The 12,532-nt window shown below is 41.6% G+C and overlaps 1 pseudogene across 1 annotated transcript; it reads left to right on the forward strand.

The window, feature by feature from the left end:
- Nucleotides 1-11,035: 11,035 nt before the first annotated feature.
- Nucleotides 11,036-11,971, forward strand: LOC311429280 (E3 ubiquitin-protein ligase RNF114-like; annotated as a pseudogene). The gene is made up of 2 exons: nucleotides 11,036-11,665; nucleotides 11,880-11,971. The product of its transcript is annotated as an E3 ubiquitin-protein ligase RNF114-like (transcript).
- Nucleotides 11,972-12,532: the final 561 nt, after the last annotated feature.

Below are 12,532 nucleotides of genomic sequence, written 5' to 3' on the forward strand. Positions count from 1 at the left end.
AACTCTGTCCTAACTGAAACCAGGACATGTATCTTTTCCACTTGGGTGCTATTGCTCATAATTTTGAGAATTCAACATGAGCAAGCTAGGAAATGTGGGTACATACAGAACCGCGTGTATATGGTACGCAACAGACTTGGGATGTGGATCCTGCGTGAGGCCTACAGGCTTCTCTTTGTATACCATGGAGCACTGGCTTGTAAACATGGTGAAATTTCCCATCCTTGATGGGTCTAATACAACAAGTCTTTCCTCCCTTCTCTCCCCTGTCCTCTTTCTTAATGTAGGCAGTTGAGAAAAACACAGGTAAGTGGCTGTAAGTCCCCGGGATACCTATTTACGCTGGTTACTGAAGAGGATGGCACTTGGTCACTCCATGGCTTTCATTTGGCCCCAAAGCCTTCTGTAGTCATCTGAATTCACTCCTCAGTGACTTTTCTGTGAAGAGAGGTAGGTGCAAACAGGAGATTTTATGAATTCCTTGGGGAGGGAGCAGTGTGAATTGCAGCTTCGTAGGCACAAAGCAAACTGTTCTAATTGTGCAAAGTAAATTGATACTTGGTAAGTTCAAACTTAGTTTTATAGTTGGCAACCACAAAAGTAAACCTTAGCTGTGATCCTACCAGCACAGTGGTGTAGCTCTTCCCTTCCCCTTGTCCTCTTGGCTCTTTTAATGAGAGTGCAAGCAACAAACCTGTGCCAAAGGGTGCTGTATAGTAAACAATGGGCAGGCTTTTTTCTAAAAAGCACGAGTTTGAGTTATGTGGTGTTTGGGTGTTTCTCTTGAAACGATTCTTACCTCCTTGAGCTGTTAGATCATAATGCAGGAAATGAAAGTGCTGCATGCATAAACAGAGTAATCAAACATACACCTCTTAGGAAGAGGCTTGCAATGTAATAGTGTTTGTTTTGAGCACTGTTAGATACAGTTTGACATGAATGGAGTGAAAACACCTTAGAGAAAGGTGTTGATTGTTCTCACTTTTCCAAGACAGAAATAACTGGAGTAGATTTCCCTCCTGCATGGAACAAAAGTTGCACCTTTTTTTTTTGTCTGGCTAGCTTTCAGTCTCTTTAAGAATTTCTCTACAGGTCACAGTTTTAAGTAGACAGTTTAAACGTGCAGAGCGATAAGTAAGTGGAATGCAGTGGTTGTGACAACAACTTCTGATCTGAAATGTAAAGAAAAATCAATCCACTTCAGGGTGCCTTTTTTGTTTGTCTGTTTCCATTTTACAAGAGCAACGGTGAAATAAGGAGAATCCCATCTTCACTGTTTCAAAATACTTTGTTTCTGCGTTTCAGTCACCAGAACATTGAGGAGTAGAGCTGGTGCAAAAACTGTGAGACGAGTCCACGGAGAAAACAGGGACTTGGAGCTGCGCCGCAGCTGTAGAGTCGGACGCAGTCGGTACTCTACTACTAACTCGTCCATTCTATTTGACAAACTTATAACAAAGTAAGTCATCTTTTCTTGCAGACCTCTTAAAATGATCTTTCTTAGCAAGCCTTTGCACTATGGCATGATGTTGGCCTCGACTTGCTCTGTATTTTGACAGCAAAGAGGTATGGCTGCTCCTGGCATTGAGAGTTCAATTTGTTGAGTTTTCCGCATTTGGCAGTTTTCTTAGCATCAGAAGTGCCTTCATTTTTAATGAACTTTTTGTTCCATACTCACAAAAGTGAATGTAATGCTTGATTAAGAAACTGAGGATGGTTTGATACAGTCAAAGCAAAGTAGTCCTAGCGATTCTGCATTTCTGTCCATGGTTTATTTCTGTTTCTGAAGCCAAAATTGTTTTCTGCTTCAGAATTTGCTTTCCTTGCATTTCATCATTTTCTACAACACGAAACTTAGATTCCCATGTAGAGAAGAACAAACAGCCTTTCCTCGGTTAACAAAAAATGACTTAATGCTACTGTGCAGAGCAACTTAAGAAGGATTAAAAGTTGACATAATTTTTTTATAACATCTTAGTAGGATGTCAGAATTCTTATTTTCCTCCTGCATTTAAATATATATATATTTTAAATGTGCTCAGTAAGAGGGGAAAATAAACCTGAAAACAGCGTATGTTTGCAAATCCTCAAAAGCTTGTTCTTAAATCTCTATCAAAAATAAAGATTTGACCTAATTTTTTGGTAATGTCTAAAATCTTGGCTAAGTGTCAATGACTTTTGCTTTGTGCGTACTACATTAAAATCTCTTACTGATTATGCGTGCTGTTTTATTTTGTTCATACATGCCTAACTTTGCTCTTACATGTCAACTTTGTATCTTAGTACTGCGGAAGTTGTGCTACAAAAAATGGATGAAATGGAGCAGATGCGTAGATGCCAAAGATGTTGGGAAGATGTTGAGGTACAAATGACAGAGCAAATACTCCGTCAGTTTGCCATTTTTGTAGAGTATTTCACGTAGGGAAGTAACTTAGTTGTAATTTTTATTTGAACTGAAATAACTTCCTTCCAAAGAATAGTGTGGTCTAAACTACCATTTGGTCTTGCTCTCTGGTTATATCTTCATGTCTTACTGATACGGTTGTGCTCCAGATATCTTTTAAGAGTGGAGGAAGCATCTTCTGCAGAAGATGTGGGATAACGGGGAGATGCTGAAATGCATGTCTTCCACTCCAGTTTCTGAATTGCCTTCTGCATTTTGAATAGACGCTGTTTACAAACAGCTGTTTCGGACTTGGGTTTTTACTCCAAATGTTACTAAAAGCTCTGCCTGGGGGACTGAATATGCAAAAAGACTGGTGCTTTCCATCAGCTTGGCAGTTTAAGCTGTTTAGCTTTTTATCCGTAACTCCTAGATCATATTTCTCGTCATGCTCAGGAACGCACTTACTTGGAAAGCTTAACAAAAGGCAGTGCATGGCTTCCTGTGTTGGTCACTCGCTCGAATTTTGATTCCTGTTAATGTCTTTTTTCCCGAGAGCTCACAAAGAATCTCCAGTATCATGTAGCTTTAATCATCTGTTACAGGCAAATGGAGCTGTTTTCTTTAATTGACCTAACTTGCATTTTAGAATTCTTCCTTGGTTGCAAACTGCTCCCAGAGTTTTCAGGAACTTGAAGCCTTTCAAATTTCCAGCTGAATGAACTGATGGCTACTTTATGTATATTTGTTCGTGTGCTGGCCTTGCCTGAGAGCTTAAATAAACCCCTGTCTCTAGAGGAACCCCTGTTAAAGCTGTATGCAGCAATCATACTCCTCTGTCTTAGTTTTGCTCTATTAAATTAAACTATTTTATTAAATTACTGTTTCTTATGAATGATAGGCACATCGTTTTAAAACTTCCCGATAACCTACTTTCATAGCTTTTTGTTTAGCTCTGAATTGCCTTCTTTTTCTCTCAAATCACAGAATGGTTGAGGTTAGAAGGGGCCTCTGGAGGTCACCTGGTCCAACCCTCCCCTGCTCAAGCAGGGACACCTAGAGCTGGTTGCCCAGGGCTGTGAAATGAATCCAGAATTGTCCACAGTACTTTTTATTAGCATCTCTCACACGCCTGTATGATTTCTTTTGGTATGTCTGCTAGAAAGGTAGTTCTTTTTCCTTGGTTCTGTCACACTGTAGGTTATTAACCTATGATTAACTAATGCACTCAGTTTTGTATCTGGGCAAGTATTTAACCACTGCATGTACTGAGCGCTGGTTTAGAGCAGAAATTCTTGTTACTGATTGTGGGTGCACGCAATCATATTCCCATTCTCTCCTCTTGTGCAATAATTTATTTTTTGTGTGTATACGGGGTGCCTCGATAATGTTACTGTGTAAGCATCAACAGACAGACGTGTCTGTCAGTGGATGTACATGTATGCACGTCTGTTTTTCTGCACGTTTGTGACCGATCTTTCTTGCTGCTTGGAATTAGGAGAACCTTGATATCTTGACCTGTGTGAAGTCGGACTTTGAAAGAACTGGACCTGGCAGTCCAGATGAGATTGGTGAGTTCTGGTTTTAAGTTTTCTTTACTCTGTTCTAACCAAAAGCCTTGTCTTAAACAATTGAAACAAGCTAATCTACTGGGTATTTGTCTTCTGTAACAATTCTGTGTTGCTATTGACTTCACAAGCCTTAGTATGAGCTCTAGGGCTGTACTGTAGTGAGCTCAGAACAGGTGAAAAAAAAAATACAGCGCTTTTCCAAACTGCTTACAAGATAAAAGGCAACAGATGGTTGTAGACAGGTGGGAATGGAAAGAAATGGACAGCATTACTCAGCATGCGAAACGGCGATACCGCTACAGCAGAAGCGTGACAGTTTTCATGGTTTTGAGCAGCACAGCAAGAATTTTCAGGAAGCAAGATAGATAGGCTGCCAGATGTGTATGAAAAGCTCCTCCCAAGCGTGAAGCTCAGCAGGAGGGAAGATAGCGTTGTGCATTTCTGTGTTTAGGAGGCAGTCACCGTAAGCTGCTGTCAGGGCCTGTAATTAGGAGCTGTCATCTGGGTACTCAGTGACTTGTGGAATGAGGTTAAGCCACGAAAGCCCATATTAACTTGGAAGTGATGGGAAAACTTACAGTTTTTGAGAAGAACGTTAGTTGTGATTAAGGCAGTAAATTAGATCATCCTTGTAGGAGCTTTCTAAACAGATCAGAACAGGGCAAGACTGTACTTAAGGACCGAAAAGGGTGTTGCAGTAGACGAGCTGACGAGTTAGATTATGTGATAGAGCTCAGCTGCACACCTGCAAAGGAGCTCAGAGAGACAGTGACAGGAGGCTGAGCCCCAGAAAATACTTTGCTCCTCCCTTCAGAGGCCCAGAGGAGCAGAGAGATGCACAGTGGCAGGTGGGAACCCGAGGGAAGTTCTTCAGAGGAAGAATGGCTGGGCCATGGACTAGTAAGGGAGAAGCAGAGTTGACTCCTTTGGAGGTTTAGTTAGGAAAATATTAGCTCAAAGTCTTAATAAGAGTAGCTTGAATACAAGGAGGGGGCCAGTCTAGAGGGAGAAGCTTGGTTAAAGTGTGTGGGTTTCAGGGAGCTGTGCAGTAGAGACTTGCAGAGAGGAATTTTAAATAGCATGTTGAATGGGAAATTAATTGATGATCAAAATGCAAACTACAATTTTAAATCAGGAAAGAGCTAGAATATACTTTTATAATGAAAAATACGCCAGAAAAGAGTGAGGAAAGTGTCAGTGTTGTTATAAAGGAAGTTATTGGAAAAAGGAAAGGGTTAGAGGAGCACTAAAGCAGAGAAATTCATGCTTTTGTGATAGAAGTGTTGGAACACCAAGGACTGGAGATGGTAGTGATCACAAACTCATTTACTGATCGCTCAGTTTTCTGTGTGCTGTCTGTATACCCCACGGCACCTACCTTGCATTCAGAAAGCAATGCAACCTTTGGGGTTAAAAAATAAAAACCAAAGAGGGCAGTGCTTTCCAAGAAAAAAAGATAAGTCCTTTTGGCAAACAGGTAGGTGAACGGAATATGTATGTTCCTTCCTCGGTGTCCTGCTGTTAACGTGAGAGGATATTCTCCAGAACCCAGTAGATAATTGCACTCTGGTTCTTGTGTTTTTTACCATCCTTCATGAAACAACTTCAGGTTACTTGACAGAAGCTAATGGCCTAAGCTTATGTGCATTTGGCATTGTTTTCTCATTGGTGAGCTTCAAGCCTGTGTCTGGCCCATTATTGCTCCCAGAATTTGTGGCAGAGCTAGACTTGGACTTAGATTACTACGCTTAGTCTTAGCACTACAGATTATTAAAACCCTTTCCATTAAATACTTTCTCAAACTAAGAAGTGACTTTCTGAAATAGCTGTTTTCAGAAGATCTGCATCTTAGCTAAGCAATATGACAGAATTTTGCCTGTTGTTAAACACTGAGGCTGACGACAAGTCCATCAGCAGTTTCAGAGAGGACAGAACAATGTCTAGATGCATGCTCATCTGCTAGGATTTGTGATTTCTGAAACGTGACTTGCATAAATTCATCTTAAGGTTTTGCAGGATCCACCGTGTCATTAAAATAACGATAGTAATAAAACTTACAGGCATCTGTGTAATGCATTTTGGATTTCATATAATTTGCAAAAGTACTTAACGATTCGGTGTCATTTTGTGGTACACTACAAACATCAAAAGGAAGTGAGAACAAAGAAAATGATGGTGAAGATGTTCCAAGGCGTTACAACCTTCGACAGAGTAAACCTGTTGACTGCTACCAAGCTCCTATGGAAAGTAGGTTGAACGCACAGTTTCTCTTAAAACCTTATTTCTTGCACATAAGTGAGATAAAATTTTTGAATGTAAATACATGTGTTTGCACACACAGTTCTGTTTCAGTTCTGTACCTTCATTCTGCACATGAACTTCACTGTTTTTATCAGACACGTGTGTCCTGTGCACATTGTATTTCTTTGCTGTTTGGCATGCTTAGTGCTATGTATCCTTGATATAACAGTAATTAATCACACTTAACAGTCTTGCTCTTGTGATTTTCAGTTCACCTTTAAACAGGGTGTAGTTTTCCACTTGTGCCATGCACTGATGAAAAGCAAAAACAGTTAAAAATTCTTCTGGAATTAGGGATGAGTGAAACACGTGGCATTTTCTTTATCTTTTGATATCCTCCTCTCTTAAATGTATCTGTATCATTATTCTAAATTCTTTCCTTTCAGTAAGACAAAGAGATCGAGAGAGGACTAACTCGGGCCAGCCCCATTCTGTCAGACAGAAAGAGTCACTTGAAAATGCTGGGTCACAAAAATATAGAAGACGTGCCAGGTTGGTGTATGGCTAGTGATAGCTCTTACTTATCCGTAGAGCTGTCAGTCTCCTTACTGCATAATGCTTCAAAGGGTTTTCAGTTTAGTGGTAATTACAGAGTAAGTTTATGATCGGTACTTTGGTAGTCTTAAGGTAGAGAGGAAAGAAATATTTGGAGGGGAGGAGGTGGATACTTTTAAGTTGGTTTCTTTTTTAAATCCAATATTTGTGGGTCACTGATAAGATGATTATGGAGGTAGTGTCTGAGTTTCTGTAACTGAAATTCTTTGGTTCTGGAACTGAAGCCAGAATCCCCCCTTAAAAATCTTAGTCAGACTATTTAATCTTGAAGGATACAAATGATTTTCTTAAAACCGAAAATAATTTTATTCAATTTAGAGGGAGAGGCTTTATGGAAGTTTTGTTAGATTTAAAAAAAAAAAAAAAAGAAAAAGTTATCACTCAAATACTGACTCTAGTTTCTGTTTGGAATCAACTAATGTTTCTATATGAAGTTAACCTTAAACAATAAAAGATCTAAATGAAATGATAAATTGCCTTAGTAATGATAAAGGCTTTTTGGATTCTGTAAGCAGTTAGTGCGTAGAGAATGCTGTTGATTGCCAGATATTTTGTTGAGCATTCTTGAAAGCAGACAGTTGTCACGAGGAAAATCATGTCATGGCCTTTGAAATCAGATTCCTAAGGAGTACAATGGACTGGAAAATAGATCTCAGAGTAAATTTTGAGATAGAATTCCCTTAATTTTTGGTGTTACTTAGTATCTGCTCTATTTTCTTTTTAACTTTCTGGTCTATATGCTTGCTTGCAGACAGAGACGTGCAGATGACATCAGTGATTCTACACCCTCTTGCTCATCTCCCTTGCTTAGCACGTGTGATACGGAGGATGGTGGTGAGAGCAGTGAGGATGGCGAGAGCAACCAAGAAGGTTGCTGTCGTTAGAGAATAGGGGAGGGATGAACCTCCTTCCAATGAATATTTAGCCATGTTTAAGTTTATCTGAATGTAACTGTGTAAGTTTATGTCAATTAATTAGGTCTTCTATATATTAATTAATGTCTTCTACATTTGCTTGGCATTATTACGAAAAACAAATCTTCGAGCTGCATCTTAAAGAAAAAGAAGCCCTATAACTTCTCCTTAATTCAAATCAGGACTTTTCGAGTGAAACGTCAGAAACGGGACCTAAAGAGAGTTCAGAGGGATCAAAAGAAAGTTGGAAGAAGTCAGGGAGATGCAATGCAAATAGTGTGGTAAGTCGTAAACTAATCATCATGTCAGCGAGTGTTTCCAGTGATTATGAAAGATCTCAGTGTGCCATCTACAACTACCTTTGTTGATGGTTTTCTCTAAAGCAACTTCAAAAATTGCCCAGAATGTTTCCATTGTGCTGAGATAATTTCTGATGAAACCTTGATCTAGATTGCTGCTTTCTTTAACATACAAACTCTGTTGTGTTGAATTTCTCTTTAGATTGGATTTGAGAACGTGGGTGGTCTTTCCGAACACATCGCAGCTTTGAAAGAGATGGTGATTTTTCCCTTCCTGTATCCAGAAGTTTTTCAGCGGTTCAATATTCAGCCCCCAAGGTAACTCATTACAGTGATAAATCTTAAGTCAGCTGTTTTCAGGAGAAAGTTCAATTAAGGTATCAATATGCTTCCATGCTTCAACATTTTTGGCAGCGGTGAACATTTGTTTTAGTAGTAGCAAAAAGTGGTTTCTTAAAAACGGATAGAATCAAGAATATTTGTAGGTTAAAAATATAAGCAATGTCTTAAAATTTTAAGTTTTACCATCTGGTGTTTTTAAAAAGTTGGGTTAGTTGGGTTGGAGTGGTTTTGTTCTCAGTTTTATGTACAAGTCAGCTTGATTAGTTTGTAAGCAAGAAGGGATTATCTAGTGGAAGCCAATTGTAATATGTTGCCTGGAAGCCCAGTTGTTTTTCCTGCCTACTTTTGCTTTCTTTTTTTTTTTTTTTTCCTCTGAGTGCTAAGGCATCGCTTTTCCTTCCGGCTTTAGGCTTCCTCACTTGCCATCAGCAATAGATGGTCTGAGAGACCAAACCCAGTAACTTAATGCTTTTGAAAGGAGCATTAAATGCTTTACTAACAGATTCTGGATATTGTGAAAGCAAGAATATGCAGTTTATTGCTGCAGAATGAACTGGTGATTCACCATTCAGCCCATTCTCAGATTCTGTGCTGAAGTTTGCCCGTTTGGCTCCGGTTTGCTGTAATCACCCTGTTTGTCAGCAGTTTTGGAAGTGTCCTTCTGGGACAGTATGCTCTCTTTTGAAGGTTTTATACGTTTGAGTTACCCCCTTATTCATTTCTTTGGGTGAAAAAAATGAATTTTCTTGTGAAACGTTGTAAAAACGCAGAACTTCTATCTGTTCTGCCTCTACCCACACTTCAGCTATTACTGCTGTCTTGTATATGACGTGTTTTGGTTAGAAAAGATGAGTTTGTTCTAGAGACGATGGTTGTAGGAGGTACTCATCATGATGTTTTTTTTCCTATCTGGATCTTTTTTATTGCAGAGGCTGTCTATTTTATGGCCCCCCAGGAACAGGGAAAACACTAGTTGCTCGTGCACTTGCCAGTGAATATAGTCAAAGTGACAGGAAAATATCATTTTTTATGAGAAATGCTTGGGACTGCATGAGAAAATACATGGGGGAATCAGAATGCCAACTTCGTGTGTTATTTGAACAGGTAAGGTTGAAATGCACAGTGTATTCTGTCAGAGTTGAAACCATTATTTTTTGTGGTCAACGTTTTTAAGTAGAACTTGCTCTTTTTTTTGTATTTTGTTAGTTTTTTTTTTCCCACTGAAATGGAAATGCCAGTGTTTCTGCTGTGAATGTCAGCTGTAAGAACTACTGGAACGATTTGCTTCCTGTCAGCCGGATACAGTGGGTTGACACAGACTGTCTTCTGTTAGTCATGCCAGATACTCCAGTAGCTCTATCAGTAGAGGTCCCAGAGGCTAAAATGAAAGATCTAGTTTAGATGACATTCCAACCATGATGTTTTTGTGCATTTTTCCTTTAAATAATGCTGTTTTACTCTGTGTTTTTGTGCTAGGCCTATCAGATGCGACCTTCAACTATTTTCTTTGACGAGATAGATGGTCTCTCTCCTGTGCACTCCAGTAAACAAGACCACATTCACAGAATCACAGAATCACAGAATTTCTAGGTTGGAAGAGACCTCAAGATCATCGAGTCCAACCTCTGACCTAACGCTAACAGTCCCCACTAAACCATATCCCTAAGCTCTACATCTAAACGTCTTTTAAAGACTTCCAGGGATGGTGACTCCACCACCTCCCTGGGCAGCCTGTTCCAGTGTCTAACAACCCTTTCAGTAAAGAAGCTCTTCCTAACATCTAACCTAAAACTCCCCTGGCGCAACTTAAGCCCATTCCCCCTCGTCCTGTCACCAGTCACGTGGGAGAACAGGCCAACCCCCACCTCGCTACAGCCTCCTTTAAGGTATCTGTAGAGAGCAATAAGGTCGCCCCTGAGCCTCCTCTTCTCCAGGCTGAACAAGCCCAGCTCCTTCAGCCACTCCTCGTAGGACTTGTTCTCCAGGCCCTTCACCAGCTTCGTCGCCCTTCTCTGGACCCGCTCAAGTCCCTCGATGTCCTTCTTGTAGCGAGGAGCCCAAAACTGAACACAGTACTCGAGGTGCGGTGTCACCAGAGCCGAGTCCAGGGGGACGATCACCTCCCTAGCCCTGCTGGTCACACTGTTTCTGATACAAGCCAGGATGCTGTTGGCCTTCTTGGCCACCTGAGCACACCGCTGGCTCATATTCAGCCGACTATCCACCATCACTCCCAGGTCCTTCTCTGCCAGGCAGCTCTCCAACCACTCATCTCCCAGCCTGTAGCTCTGCTTGGGGTTATTGCGCCCCAGGTGCAGGACCCGGCACTTGGCCTTGTTGAACTTCATGCAGTTGGCCTCAGCCCATCGGTGCAGCCTATCCAGATCCTCCTGCAGAGCTTTCCTACCCTCGAGCAGATCGACACACGCACCTAACTTGGTGTCATCTGCAAACTTACTGAGGGTGCACTCAATGCCCTCATCCAGATCATCGATGAAGATATTAAAGAGGACCGGCCCCAGCACTGAGCCCTGGGGGACGCCACTAGTGACTGGCCTCCAACTGGACTTGACTCCATTTACCACGACTCTTTGGGCCCGGCTATCCAGCCAGTTTCTAACCCAACGAAGCGTGCGCCAGGGGCGTGGCTGTGCGGCGGCCGCCGGCGAGATGGCGGTGGCAGGGGGCGGTGGCGGATCCTCGGCATCCTGCGCACCCTCCACCCGCGGCCTCGAGCGGCCCGACCCGCTGGCGCGCTTCACCTGCCCCGTGTGCCTCGAGGTGTTCGACAGCCCCATGTGCGTCCCCTGCGGACACGTGTTTTGCACACCATGCCTGCAGGAGTGCCTCAAGCTCAAAAAGCCAGTCTGTGGTGTCTGCCGCAGCACCCTGGCGCCTGGCAGCAGGGCTCTGGACTTGGAAAAGCAGTTCGAAGCGACAGAAACCACTTGTAACAGCTGCAACAAAAAGATGTTTCTCTCAAAGATGCGCAGCCACGCAGCTTCTTGTTCAAAGTACCAGAACTATATCATGGAAGGTGTGAAAGCTGTGACTAAAGAACCACTCCACAACACCAGGAACTTCCCCAATCGCTTCACCTTTCCTTGTCCATATTGCAGCAAGAAAAGCTTTGATCAAGAAGGACTAGTTGAGCACTGAAAAACATTGCACAGCATGGATGCAAAACAAGTGGTTTGCCCAATTTGTGCCTCGATGCCGTGGGGAGATCCAAATTACAGGAGTGCTAACTTCATGGAACACCTTCAGAGACGACACCGGTTTTCATACGATACTTTTGTGGTACGTGTTTCTTCATCCTTGGAATACGTGAGCCTGATGACTCTTAAAACCCAGCTTTTTTTATGTAGCCACTACTGTAAAATGTAGTCCTTGCAGATGGTATAATGCGAGAAGTTGAATTACTGTTAAGTCAGAGGAGGAGACAGCTGGTTTTGTGTTGTGTTAACCAATATGGCCCTGGCAGTAAAAGAATTTCTGTACCCTTCGTTCATAGGATTATGATGCTGATGAAGATGATATGATGGCACAGGTTTTGATGCGTTCTTTGCGGGATAAATAAAATAAAAAAGAAGACTAATTGTCAAACCAAGCTTCCATGAGAGGGAAATGGCCAGCATTCTTGCACTTCTCCCTGTCCATGCCAAGATGAACTCAGGCATTCAGAAATATGGAAGACTTTAATCTTAGTTTTGAATCCCCATTTGATCTTTTGGTATCATTCTTGTTTTTTATTAATATGACTATGTTGTTCAACCACGTAAGGCTAATTTTCTTTTTTGTTTCACACAAAGCTTATTTATAGGTCAGTGTGGAGGAGACAGTTCTGTTTTCCTTCACATCTGCCTGTTTTCTGATTGCTTTCTGCCAGTTGTGCTAGTTTGACTAAAGCCAGAAATACTCCAAATTGACTGGCATGAACTAGCTGGTAAACCTCTTCTTCCCCTGATCTTGTTTACATTTCGTAAATGATAGTATGAGAGGTGTCTTTGTGGCTCTTTTCCTTTAGTGAGACCCCTAGGTGCTAACTCACCAGATTAGTTCCTGTTTCAGCTGGCCTATGATGCCTGTGATTTCATGATGTTTACCAGTGTGTGAATTCTCACAGGCAGCCTCTCAATTATATGGAAAACATGTCTCCAGTATGTC

This window comes from Aythya ferina (assembly GCF_964211825.1).
Source record: "Aythya ferina genome assembly, contig: HAP1_SCAFFOLD_512, whole genome shotgun sequence".
Lineage (NCBI taxonomy): Eukaryota > Metazoa > Chordata > Aves > Anseriformes > Anatidae > Aythya > Aythya ferina.